General features: G+C 32.4%; 1 protein-coding gene across 1 annotated transcript in view; it reads right to left on the bottom strand.

The window, feature by feature from the left end:
- Positions 1–13,196, bottom strand: part of LOC132703803 (cAMP-specific 3',5'-cyclic phosphodiesterase) — a 205,436-nt gene that overhangs the window by 168,816 nt on the left and 23,424 nt on the right. The window contains exon 2 of the mRNA XM_060673284.1: positions 5,626–5,936. The gene's annotated coding sequence lies outside the window, so the exon portion shown is untranslated. The remainder of the gene's footprint in view (positions 1–5,625; positions 5,937–13,196) is intronic.

The following is a 13,196-nucleotide window of genomic DNA, read 5'->3' as shown; positions in this document are numbered from 1 at the left end:
TGATGGAGATACAGCTTAGGTGAAATAAGAAAAAAGTTGTGTTCTTTGAAGTTCATTTACATTCCATTTAGAAACTTGAAAAAATTTCATGGCATGCTGAGATCTTTGGGAAAACGGAATTTGACAATATCGATTTTATTTCTTTCATTTTCACTTCTATAGGTAACACGTGATGTTATTTTTATACACGACGTTTCCATTTCAAGAAACTGTCATCAACTTAATTTTTTTATATTACCCGAAAAAAGTACACCCTGTATCTGATCCCATTTTTTATTACAAATTCAACGATGTATCACATACCATATTTTTTTAGTTTAAAGGTATTTTTAAGTAAGCGAATAATGACTTTTTTAAGGAATGAAAACAACAATGTAATTAACACATTTAATTTAAAGCAGGTGTTTGAACTATAGAACTTAAAACATCACATAATATCTCTAGTATAATACTGTTAAATACGACCGTTACAAATTCTCGTAACTGCTGTTCAGATCCGAAAGAATATTGGTAAACTCGGTTTTTAACCAAACCCCATATGAAGAAGTCCAGAGGAGTTAAGTCCGGGGATCGCGCTGACTAGACACTTCACTAGAAGCTCCAATCCACTCTGGTTGAAACCAACAGTTATTGACCTGTTCTAGAGGTAAATAATAAACTGTCTTGCAATTAATGAAGGTATCGTTCTGCGGTTAATATATTTATGGTGAGCAAATGGACCTAGTATGTTAGCTCCCAAAATTTCACCACAAAACGTTCTTGATGTTTCAAAATTTTCTGTGACCATGAAGGTACCAAGGTAGTGAAGGTAACCATACTTTCGTCGGAACATATTATTTTTGCAGGAAAGCCTAAATTTTCTTGACACGCGCGAATATACGACTCGCAAAAATGCTGGCACCATTTGAAATCTCCTAGTTTAAGTGCTTGGTAAATCAAAAATTTGTAGGCGTGATATTATCCTCGATTTGCCTAATTGATATCTCATGGTTAGTTTTATATAATAATAAAATTCTGCAATTTTCCTTTTGACAAAAAAAAATAAGTTGATAATGGTTTCTTGAAAACAAAACCTCTGATAAAAAAGCTGAAATTATTATCATGTAGTACCTTAAAAGTGCCAATGAGAAATATTAGTTTTTTGATATCTCGACAAACAAAGTCAGAATAAAATAAAATCGATATTGCGAAATTTCCGTTTTTCCCAAATATCTCAGCAGGCCATGAAAATTTTTCAAGTTTCTAAATGGCATGTAAATAAGATGTCACTCAAACTCATGTCACACACTGTAAAGCTATATTTCTACTGATCTGTAGCTAGTTTGCTGTTCTATATACTCAACATCGTTCAACTTTGATCAATTTTGTTCACGATCAGCAAATCTGTAATTTTTCGGTTTTAGTTCAGTTTTTTTTCACGCGTGTTTTATCTGCTTTGATTAGGTGAAATGTATTTTCAATTTTTCTATATATATTTCCAAAACAACGTGAGAAAATATTTGAAATTGGGCGACTCTTGCCAACAAACAAACATTGCCCATAATTTGAAGCCTTTTCCTAAAACCTACATGTTCCAGTGGCGGAGAATAGTTTTACTAAATAAAGGAGCACGCCACTGATTTATTGCAACAATTATGTAATTTTTGGTAGCCACACTTAATATTTAAAGCAAGTGCTGGTAATACCTTGATTCGTTCGTAAAAAACAGAAAAAAAGTAAGATAAAATAAACTCCCATTTTGAAAAAGTATATTCGTTCCTTTCAGGGCCTATTCTTCAAAGGCTGACGTAACTGATATTTTAATTAATTTTCCGTTCTTAAATAAAAATTCGAACAACCTGTAAAAGCGTACAAGGTATGCCATGAAAATTGCAATTAGGATAAGAAATACAGTACTGTTAAAATCAAGGCAAAGTTTGGTCATTTTCATATTCATCTACATCTAACTTTTGATAATTAAAAAATTGTTATGTTTTTCACAAAATATTTTAAATAAAATAGTAGATTTGATTGATAGAACTAATAATTTTGAACTGGAGAAAGTGACCGTAGATTATTCTAGACGTTTTTAACTCATGCGGAATATTTTTTTAATTTGAATTTGTTCTAATAAATGTGACCTTATATTCCTTTTCTTACAGTTTCCTACTGATTTCCAAACTTTTTGAAACAAATGCTATTTGTATGTGTTTATGACATGAATCTGGATGCAAGACATTTATTGGTGAATCGATGGGCATTCTTCTCGTTATACATCATCAGCTCTTTTTAGCTTAGCTATCACTACTCTCGGAGTTTTCCAAAGGCCGGCGCCCCTGGTTTCTTGGGAAGATGGAATAAACAAATTCGATCTCAAACAATTTATCTCAAAGTTAATTTAATCATCATTTAAAATAAGAATGAAGATTTACAAAGGCAAATCGATAGAGCGCTCTATTATCAAGTTTACAAAGCAGGAGAACAACGAACAAAAATCTTTTTAGTTTCTCGGCGAGAGAGAATTGGAGACTTTTCAACTTTTCAAATCAACATTTCTGTAATTAGCAGAGTATTATATACATGGGGCCTAGATAGTCCGACGGAGCGGCTATCTTTCGACAATAAAAAAGCCTGAAGAGTTGGAAAAAAAAAGTCGTTATAGTAAAGTGATACAGTTACAGAACAGTTAGGAATTGTTTTGAAGTTCCTAATTCGTTGGCAAGGGGGCACAATGGCTGCAAATAAATATAAAATTAATGTAATCTCGTCAAGTAGCTACAGCTATTATAACCTTGAAAAAACCGTAGATGGTTTCAGACATTTTTTTCATATTTGGCATATAGTAAGAGGCGGAGAGGTTAATTGTGTAATCTCTCGTAATTGAAAAGTTAGTCTTGAAAACACTACTAGAGAAGAATTTCTTGGTGGAAATTGAATATTGTTGTGATGTAATTGCATAGAAAATTTAAATCACTCAAGAACTTTTGTCTTTGCAAACTCCATGCCTAGACAGAGATATGGAGAAGCGGTTATAATAAAATAATTTAAAGTGAGTTTTAACATAAGCTTAAAAACCCTATATTCATGTCTATTTTAGTTAAAGAAATGTTTTAAGTTTCTATTCGAGTTTGAAAAAGCGAAACAACTGCCTGAGAATATTAGTTAGTTTCGCTCTTTTTGTCAACACTATGTGGCCACAAATATTGACCCTTTTTTCCCACCGAGGGCCTACAATATAATAAATTTCGACTCTTTCTTTTGGTCACGCCCTTCATTGGGTTGGAACACCATACTTAACGAGGCACCTTGCCTAATACAGTCTTTGTGGAACTAATCCACGTTTTAAGAAAATGACATCAACTAACCAAAACTAAAAGAAAATGGTGGTAGAATTTGCTGTATCTACTCTTCATGATAATCTTACATCATTATGTAACATCAATATCAGTTCCATATATATTTTAAATATATTGCTTTTTTGAATTTCTCGGAACTTTGTGTACATATGTGATATAACATAATAACCTACACCTAAATCTTACCGTTTCTGACATATTTTGAATTTTATATCAAAAGTGACGTTTCCAGGTCTCAATGTATCTATCGATTTTTTCGATTGAAAGTCTTTTTTATATATTTGGGGTTGATTTAATTATACTGTAGTGATATCTGACATTTCATAAATAAATAAATTAATTATTAATAAATAATGTCTAACATTGGACGTTAGGTGTCTTATTCTTTGGTAATTTTCCAACTCAACTAAAACGCCCTAATTGACCCGATTTAACATGATTCAACTATATTATAACAAAAATGCACAATTAATGAAAACAATAATAATAATAGTAATAATAATATAATAATATAGAACTGATAGGTGTGGTGGATAGGCGCGGAGGTGTGGCAGTTTTCATAAAAACAAACATTCCTTGTGAAACACCAGCATATTATGATACTTTAGAATGTTTATGGCTTAAAATTAAAGTCAATAAGGAAATTATCTCTATCGGCTGTGTTTATAAACCTAAATTTAATTCAATCACATTTCTTAACGAATTTGAGAACATATTAATCCATGTCTTACCACAAACAGATAAATTGTGTTGTAGAGTTTAATTTAGATCTTTTCAAACCAAACAACAACGTCGATTCAGCATACAACTTGTCATTTATATTTATAAAAAACCGAAACAAAGTTAAAATCAAATATAAAAGAACCAAAAATGTCGTTGATTTTGAACATTACAAAAGACTCAGAAATTTTACAAGTAGGACAATTAAAAAGAAAAAAAAGGCCTATATGCGTTAAATCGCAGTTCGAAAGAAGTGTGGAAATCTTTTAAAAAATTTAATATTATTTGCACAAAGGAAAAATCAAATATTCCACCTCAACTCCGTAACGTTAATAAAATCAATAAGTACTTCCTTAATTCAATCCCGGTATCACCCACCTTTAGTACGGATATCATATCGGACTATTATCATAACCCAATTGTCTTGACTGGTTCGAAGCTGAAATTTTGTCCTATCACAAAGACTGATGTGTCGAAATATTTTCTCAACATTAAGTCCAGAGCAGTCGGAGCCGATGGTTTACATGTGAACTTTCTAATCTTTTGTTGTCCATTTATTCTTTAATATATCTGCAACATCGTTAATTTTTGCATCAATAATTCCGTTTTGCCTTCAAATCATAAATAATGATCTAGAAATCATTAACAGGGTGTCCCTAGAACATTCACTCCATCTAAATCCAAAAAAATCTATAGCAATGTTCTTTGGTATGCCTGTGTGATGTGGAAACCTTGGGCTTATGCTCGACAATAGGCTAAGATTTACTGGTCACGTTACACACTGCCCACTTAAAATGCTTAATATGGTTCTAAAAATATTTTAAATCAAACATTAAAAAGGTCCCATGTGATTCGATAGCTTTATCTTCTTTTACCCACTGTGATGTCGTCTGTGGCCCATGTCTGACAGCGGCTCCCTCAGAAGGAGTTCAAAAAATCCAGAAATACTGTCTAAGATTCATTTTTAGGATTAAACGCCGCAGGCCTGTTAGTCATAAAATGAAGGAAGCACGATGGCTTAATATGAAAAATCGACGATATCTCCATAAATGTAATCTTTGTCTCCCCGCTATCTTTTAAAAAAAAATCAGTCTTCGCACGGACGTTCACAATTTAAATTTAAGATTTAAAGGCCTGCTCACCCCTCTACGTCACACCTCTGGAATGTTTGAAAGATCCTTTGCATATGACATGACTGAAACCTATAATACATTGGATCAGTCTCTTAAATTGCTAAACAATACCTTTTCCACACACCTGCGTGAAGTATTATTGTCATTAAATATTTAAGTCATGTTTACTGTAAACTATTTCCAAAGTGTAAGTCCCTTTGTTTGCACAGATCGTACTAGGTTTTTTTTTCTTGTTATGTGCATTTTTCCGGCCTAGCGCTGCTACCTTCTTCTTAGGATAGGTTTAAAAATGTAGGCTCAAAATATCTTATTTTGTTCATCTGAGCCTTGTCCTTTTCATTGTATATTAATGTATACGTAAATAAAATTATTATTATTATTATTATTATTATTATTATTAAAGACAAGACAAAAAGAAACGGCACTTATTCACTTACTTTTAAGGGGGATTTTTCTTCTTCCTCTTCGTCGCCTGAAAAATCTTCTTCCTCGGCGATGTCTTGCAATGGAGCCTGATTGGGCGATCTTGGAGGACGATGGTCACTTTCAGGAGGTACAGTGTCTATGGAGGCTACGGGTGGGTTTCCGTTTGTTGGAGTAGTCGTTGTGAGCGGTGGGGATGACGACACCTTCCCTTCGGGGGCGCCGCACCAGGGCAGACAACACTTCCAAGCCCCCACCAGTGTGGCGGTTGGAGCTGAACAATTGTCCACCCCTTTATACTTCAACCCTTCGCATGCGACATAACCTAGGAATACGTATATTTTGAACATATAACATTAATGTAGTTAGTAGAAGCAATATAGCGAGTAGTTAAAAAGGGGGCCACAAATAAAATAACGCAAACTGCTCAAATTAAATATGAATGATAGTTTTCTTTGAAAATTATAAAACATTAATAAAATTATTCTTCCAAAGTAATAGCAAATCAAAAGCGTAACTTGTTATGCAAAAGCTGAATCTGACAAAGATAATGGCCGGTATAAGTTCAACAATCTACAACAATAGAACACAATAACGACCAGTTTTAGAAGGTTGCGGTTTTTGCAATGCTGTTCTACTTTTGTAAACAATCCCATCAACCAAATTTTTATAGCGTCCTTATCTATCGGTCCCTGCCTCGTTAATTTTAATGGCAATTTTCAAAAACAGAACACGTCCAAATGTACAGGGTGGTCGTAATTGACGTGTTTTAATAGGAGAAACCTATTTTTGCCGGTAAAAACCACATGGCGACCGAAATATAGAACCTTTCTCAATTTTGGGCCATTTCGAAAATTGCCCAAACTATTTTATTTATGATGACGATTCGAGTAATAACGTTATTAGGGTACGACTTTTTTATTTTAAATATCAATCCCAGTTGCCTATGATCTTAAAAAACGCCCGTTCTCAATCACGTATATTTGTATTGACGTCACTGTTTGGTATATTTATAAGTAGGCTGCGCATATAACTGTCAATGAGATTTAAAAACATCACGGGACACTTCAAGTATAATTTTACTAACCATGTAAGTTTAAAAATGCTACAGCCAATTTATAATTTTAATATTATCATCATTATATTTAGGTATAATATATTAGATTACTTAGGAAACACCCTGTGTATTTTAAGAAACTAACCAAATTACAATTATTTTAATGTAATGGCTATAATTTGATTATAAAATTATACAAAAAACATACCAACTTCCTGTTTTCTTGGGCAAATATCTTTTTTTTTTTCAGTTTTTATTCGAAGTAAATAGTGTTAATTTTAGAGTGAAAATGGGATTATTTTAGCATAATTACATCCACAGCCCCATGATGCTCATAAGAGTTGTAAGTGGACTTGAAATGAACAGGTACGTCTAATCGTATACTGAAGTTTTAAGATATTTTTGTTGGAATTGTTGGCTACCTAAGTTAATATTATTTTTCAGAATAGTAAATAGAGCGTTCCTTTTCAAAAAATGACTTCGGCCAAATACATGACGACCCTTATGTAAACTTCCAAATTTTCAAAAAGGTTTTACTTCTTGTTTTCCACTTTCTTCATTAGTTTCATTAATTTCATTAGAACCAGACGGTTCCGAAAGAGCTTAAAAATATTGTAAACAGAAATCAGACTTCTCACTTTCAGTGAGGCGAATGCTAAAAAAAGAAAACACTTACATAATCATTATCACCGAAAAAAATCCTTAGACTTTTGTTATTAACCTTTGTTAAATTAAGGACGTTATTCTCAAAAAGGGGATCGAAAATGAAAAGATGTAGACAGACAACAATACATTATATAACAAGTTTTACAAACAACATTTTAGTCAGGAGTGTTTTGGCACGAGTGGAGCGGAGCGGAGCCAATATTTACGAGAGTTGAGGATTCAATCTATTGCATACTATACTTTTTCTTCGATTATTAGTTTATGGGAACATTTTTGCAAAACATCCCGAATACATTCACTGAAATAATTAATCAAATTGTATATTGATACTAAAATCCTATTCTCGAACTTGTTTTTGCAGATACAGTTCTACGTTTAAATATTGCAGCTCTTTGATAAAGGTTAAAATTAATAGCATTATTTAAATTAAACCGAATGTATGGGAACGTTCAACTGGGATAATTTGATTTAAATAATGTAAAAAATAGAGGCGAACAGAACTAAGAATGTTCTATTACAACGGAATTTGGTACAGTTGCATACTTCAAACATAAACATCAATTTTGTTATCACTTTAATTTAATAAAACGGATATTTCTTGCTTCTTGTGTAATTTATAATGGTGGTGGTAATTTTCATCGAGCTTAAATCCAATCAAATAAAAACGATTTTCCTATAAATAATTGTTCAGTCAGTAACTTTTGAAATATTTCGAGAATAGATTGGAATTAAGGGGGTTAAATCAATGAACATAAAATGAATTATACGATGGAGCCTGGCGGATCCCGAATAGAAAGAAAAAACAACGATTCACACATGACACTATCCCAACAGGAAAAGCAGACGCCTTTGTGTTTGTCAGAAACGCCGACAAAAGGTGGATGGATTAAAACAGGGAAAACTTGGGTGGTGGGCTGGCCAGTTCTGCCTTTCGAAAATCTGTTATCTACTGATTGGCCTCCTTTATTAACTCCAATGTTCCGAATACAAAGGAATAAATCACAATTAATACAGCATGTAAAACTGCATATTCCAGTACAGTAATACTGCACAATAATAATGATAGATAATGATAAACCGAATGCAAATATTAATATTAAACAATATTAAAAACAGCATAATATATTAATAAAATCAACCAAGATAATTGAAGTTATACATAAATTAAAACAGTATTTTGAAAAATCACGGTATTATCGATACCAAGATTGCCACCTGGCATATTTGGATATTGGATACAAATTCCTCAAAAAAAAACTCCGTTAAGGGCAGTATATTATGTAACACATTTGATAGCCGGCACTTTAATCACGAGTGACTGAAAAAGCTTAGCAACGTATTGCTTACTAGACTTTTTCGACAACCATCCTTGCAAAGCAGCACGAATACAATCACTGAGTGATTTGTCACGTGATCATAAGAACTAACAAAAATCAAATTGCGTCATGCGATCGTTTGTAAATGTATCAACTTATTTCATTTTAACAAGAAAGAAGCAAAAAAGGGCTAGGAAACTTGATACATTTTTTTTGGTGCATTCAGAAGGAATTTGAGTGAATCGAAGTGCACCCAAGGTTGAGTGTGAAATTTTGAGCCATGCGCAGAAATCATTAACTTCTCTATAAAAATGTCATTGTTGTCTGAGGCGTATCAATTTTTACCGTGCTGATTAAATTTGAGATTGTGAGCTTTTGTTACATTTTAACAAAGAAGGTTATAGATTAATAGGTGTTTGCATTTTGCAAATTTTGTGAATATTATGGTTAACTTTTGTATGTTTTTTATAGTTGCCCCAAAAATAGTCAAAAGTCACATGAATGTTATTTACCCCTTGCATAGAATATTTTATGGATTTTTCAATTTGTGGTCAAAATAAATGTGTGTGATTTACCTAACTTTTAATTTTGAGACTCAATTCTAATCAAACAGACACAAGAAGCATAGACAATGCTTATGAATGATACTAGCTTAGGTTGTGCCGAAATAGGTTAAAACTAAACATGACGCAAAACGCTAAACGATGCTATTATTGCACATCATTACAACTTGTCGTGTTCTTTACTGTTCTTATAGTTAGGCTACAGTTTCAGCAAAATAAATAAATGCTTATATTTGAAAGAATTTCTTCTAAAAATGTCCAGTTTTCACGATCAGAATATATTGTCTAATCAAAACTATAGAAACAGTCTTGACCGCTTCTATGTAAATGTTAAGAATGCTTCAGGTAAAATTTTCTTTGATAAAAGAATATTTACCTATCCTCAGTGGATAAAGGATAAAGTAGTTAACTGCAGACACTAGTCACGTGCTAAATAAAGATACTTATTATTATATTACTAATAGATGATTATATTTGTTTGCCAACTTTTCCGTTTTATTCTATACTTTACATTTTAAACTGAGCGCCCTATAATTTCGATTTCTCCGATACAAGATGATCACAAGCGTATGCCCAAGAAACTGGGGCAGCACTCTCCGCGTTCTAAACGTTTAACACGCATTAGATGGCGTGTGACATTTAGGGGAAAAGGGGTCGAATATTGATCGCTAAAGAAAACGTAAAACAAAAACAATACTTTCAAAAAGTAATGTTATATCCTGCAGCAGAAGAAACGTAAACAAATCTTCTGAATTATATTTTGGTCGACGAATATCTATCATACAAAAGGGCGACACATGCGACACAGGTCTTTCCGCCATGATATTTGCCTGCTTGAAACTTACATCTAACTCCCCGTTAAAAAAAAATTGGACAAAGGTAGATCAATCTTAAGCCCTCCCCTTGGTCATCCCAATTTATCGTTTTGAATATATTCTTTTGTCGCCTCAACTTTCTCTCTTAACTTTCTTTTCCTGCAGGTTATTTGTTTTAGTGTTATAGTGTTATAGTAAAACAAAAACAATGTTTTGAGAACAAAATAATAGTATTTTAATTAGGTGTGACATAAATGTTTAAAACAAACATCGGACGAAGTTTCGTAAAGACAAGAGAGATAATAATAAAAAACTGTAATGTTCTATTTAAAATAGTCAAATTATATAATAACAGTATAAACTTCAGTGAGAATTCAGCTTGTATTTATAACAAAACAGTATACTATGCAGCAAGTTTTAAAAACTAAAAACTGCACGTTAGTCATGAGTTTGTCTAGACACGAGCGCAATGCAGCAGAGAATAAGAAGTTTATAAACGTGAACCACCAGAGCTAACAAAAGTCAAAAGTAATTTTTTAATAAAAAATACAAAAATAATCATTTTGAGACTTTAGCGCTCTCGTGAAACCATTTTATACCCTTTAATTTAATTTAAAAGGTAGTTCATATATCCCCAAATGCGAAACTCTTTAAAAGTTACGTATTTTCGGCACAATGGCGAATAGCCTTTTATCTGACGGGGACATTTTGTTCAAGATCATCGAAACCAAGAAACTTCGAAACAGACACAAAAGCAACGGAGCTTACATTGGTGCTTTCTCCATTAAATTTAGACAATGTCTCATACCGAGGATCGCATAACACATCCAATTAATGTAATTTATAATTTTAAAGGGTTTAAAAAAGCTCGGAAAAAATTAATTGAGAGCTTTAACTGTAAGAGTTTTTTTGAAAAACCAAAAAAATCTAAGTGCCGAATTTTTAAAACCACAGTAAAAAGTAAGCTTTAAACATAAAGATTTGAAATACACAATTCATTTTTTTAGTACACAATGGCTTATCTATTTTTTTTTTCAGTCTTTTGATGTGCATTGGTTGACTGATGAGTCTGAACCATAGATTTGGACATTTGTGGACCTGGTCGTGACGGATTTTAAACCTTCAAAACTCTGGAATATATCTTTTACAATATGTGCTTCTGCTATACCCGTCCAATTAAATTAGTTTTTCTACTCCCGCCTGTAAAATATCTAATTACACACCGATCTAGCGATCGGGAAGCGTCACTTTACCACGTCAGTTTCGTTTGTGTATGTATATGTATGTGTTGTTTTGCGAAAGTATACCCAAAAACCAACGGTCGTAGAAAAAGTGTTCGGTAAACTTTTTAACTGACTCGTTTATTAAAAACTCGTGAGTCAAATGCCCTTTACTGAATTTGTTGCATAATATACTATTTCTATACATTCTGCTCATATGTATGTAAACCCAAAAACGTTTGTATTACACATTTTTTAAAAAATACTGAGGTCCTATACATATCTACAACAAGAATTTTTAGACAAAAAGTGGAAGTGAAATTCTAAGTATTATAAGATATATGGACTGATCTGAGAACAGAATATCATTCCGTTCGACCAAATCTTACTTTGATGGGTTATTTGTATTACGATATTCCTAAAATAACTTATTTTTTATTGAGTAAAAATGTGGAATCTAATTAAAAAAAAAAATAAAAAGGCTTTACTCAGACCTTTTTGAGTGAAATCTTTGTCTTTTTGCCATATAGCTGCGTTGTCCGGGCATTCGGCTGTGTGTTTTTAAGGGCATATCCTGTTTACATCCAGCAGTAGTCCGCCATCATCTCTCCCTGTTCTTTGCTTACTGCTCCGAGATTTTCAGGAAAATATATCAAGTGTGAAAACTGGAAATGTGCACTTTCAAACTCATATTACAACCTAGACGATGAAAGTGTTGTAAATGTTGTAATAAATTTTGAACAAAACTTTCGTAGTTTTCGTCCTTAGAGTTCCCAAGAAACTTATCAATTATTTCTTTAAAGGAAACCCAGGCGTTTTTCTCGACATTGGTCATTGTGTTTTGAAAATCCTTGTCTTTGCATAATGTTCTTCTCTGCGGCCCAACAGAAATACCTTCTTTTATCTTGGCATCAGATATGGCTGGAAATTTCTCGCACAAATATTTGAAACATTGTCCATTTTTCTAGGGCTTTAACAAACTGCTTCATTAGGCCAAGTTTGATATGAGGAGGAGGCAGTAAAACTTTTTTTGGGGTCAACCAAAACTCTTAATACATATTTGACACCAGGTATAAGGCTCGTTCAAGAGGGCCATTCTATTATTCACGCAATGTCTTATTTCAATATTTATACGTTCTAGAACACTAGAAATATGCAGCAACGAAGCCAACAGCAGCGAAAACAGTGGCACGACGAAAAATACAACCAAACTGCGCATAAGCAGGTTAAAGCGCTGTATTGACGATTCTGCGCCAACTCTGTTGCTTTGCAGAGAAATCTAATATTATCCAGTGTTGCCAAATGACATTTATTTTTATAAAAATCAATCCGTTTAAAAACCCTGCCTAACATGGCACAAACAGATCCATGTTATAGGCATGTATATTAACAAAATAACACTTAAAATATACATATAAACAAACAGCTTTGAAACATCACAATCACTGTCGAATTCAGAGTGTTCAAAAATTTCTGCGCATATCAGTAATATATATATAATATATATATATATATATATATATATATATATATATATATATTATATATATATATATATATATATATATATATATATATATATATATATATATATATATATATATATATATATATATATATATATATATATATATATATATATATATATATAATATATATATATATATATATATATATATATATATATATATATATATATATATATATATATATATATATGAATGGACACTATATTCCGGGATATCATCCGTTCGCTCGTTGAACTCCGACTGGAATCCTGAAATTCCTGCATCCGACTGGAATCCTGCAGACGTTTTCGCCAAAATCTCACTTGAAATCTTCAATGCTCGCGCTCCGAAAACACTTCGAACACTGAGTTCAACGAGCGAACGGATGATATCCCGGAATATAGTGTCATCACATTTTTCCATCCGTGAATCAATACGTG

Source organism: Cylas formicarius, unplaced genomic scaffold (assembly GCF_029955315.1).
Source record: "Cylas formicarius isolate icCylForm1 unplaced genomic scaffold, icCylForm1.1 PGA_scaffold_6__28_contigs__length_40554024, whole genome shotgun sequence".
Taxonomy (NCBI): Eukaryota; Metazoa; Arthropoda; class Insecta; order Coleoptera; family Brentidae; genus Cylas; species Cylas formicarius.
The sequence above is the reverse complement of the archived record's forward strand: the minus strand, read 5'-3'. Positions and strand labels throughout refer to the sequence as shown.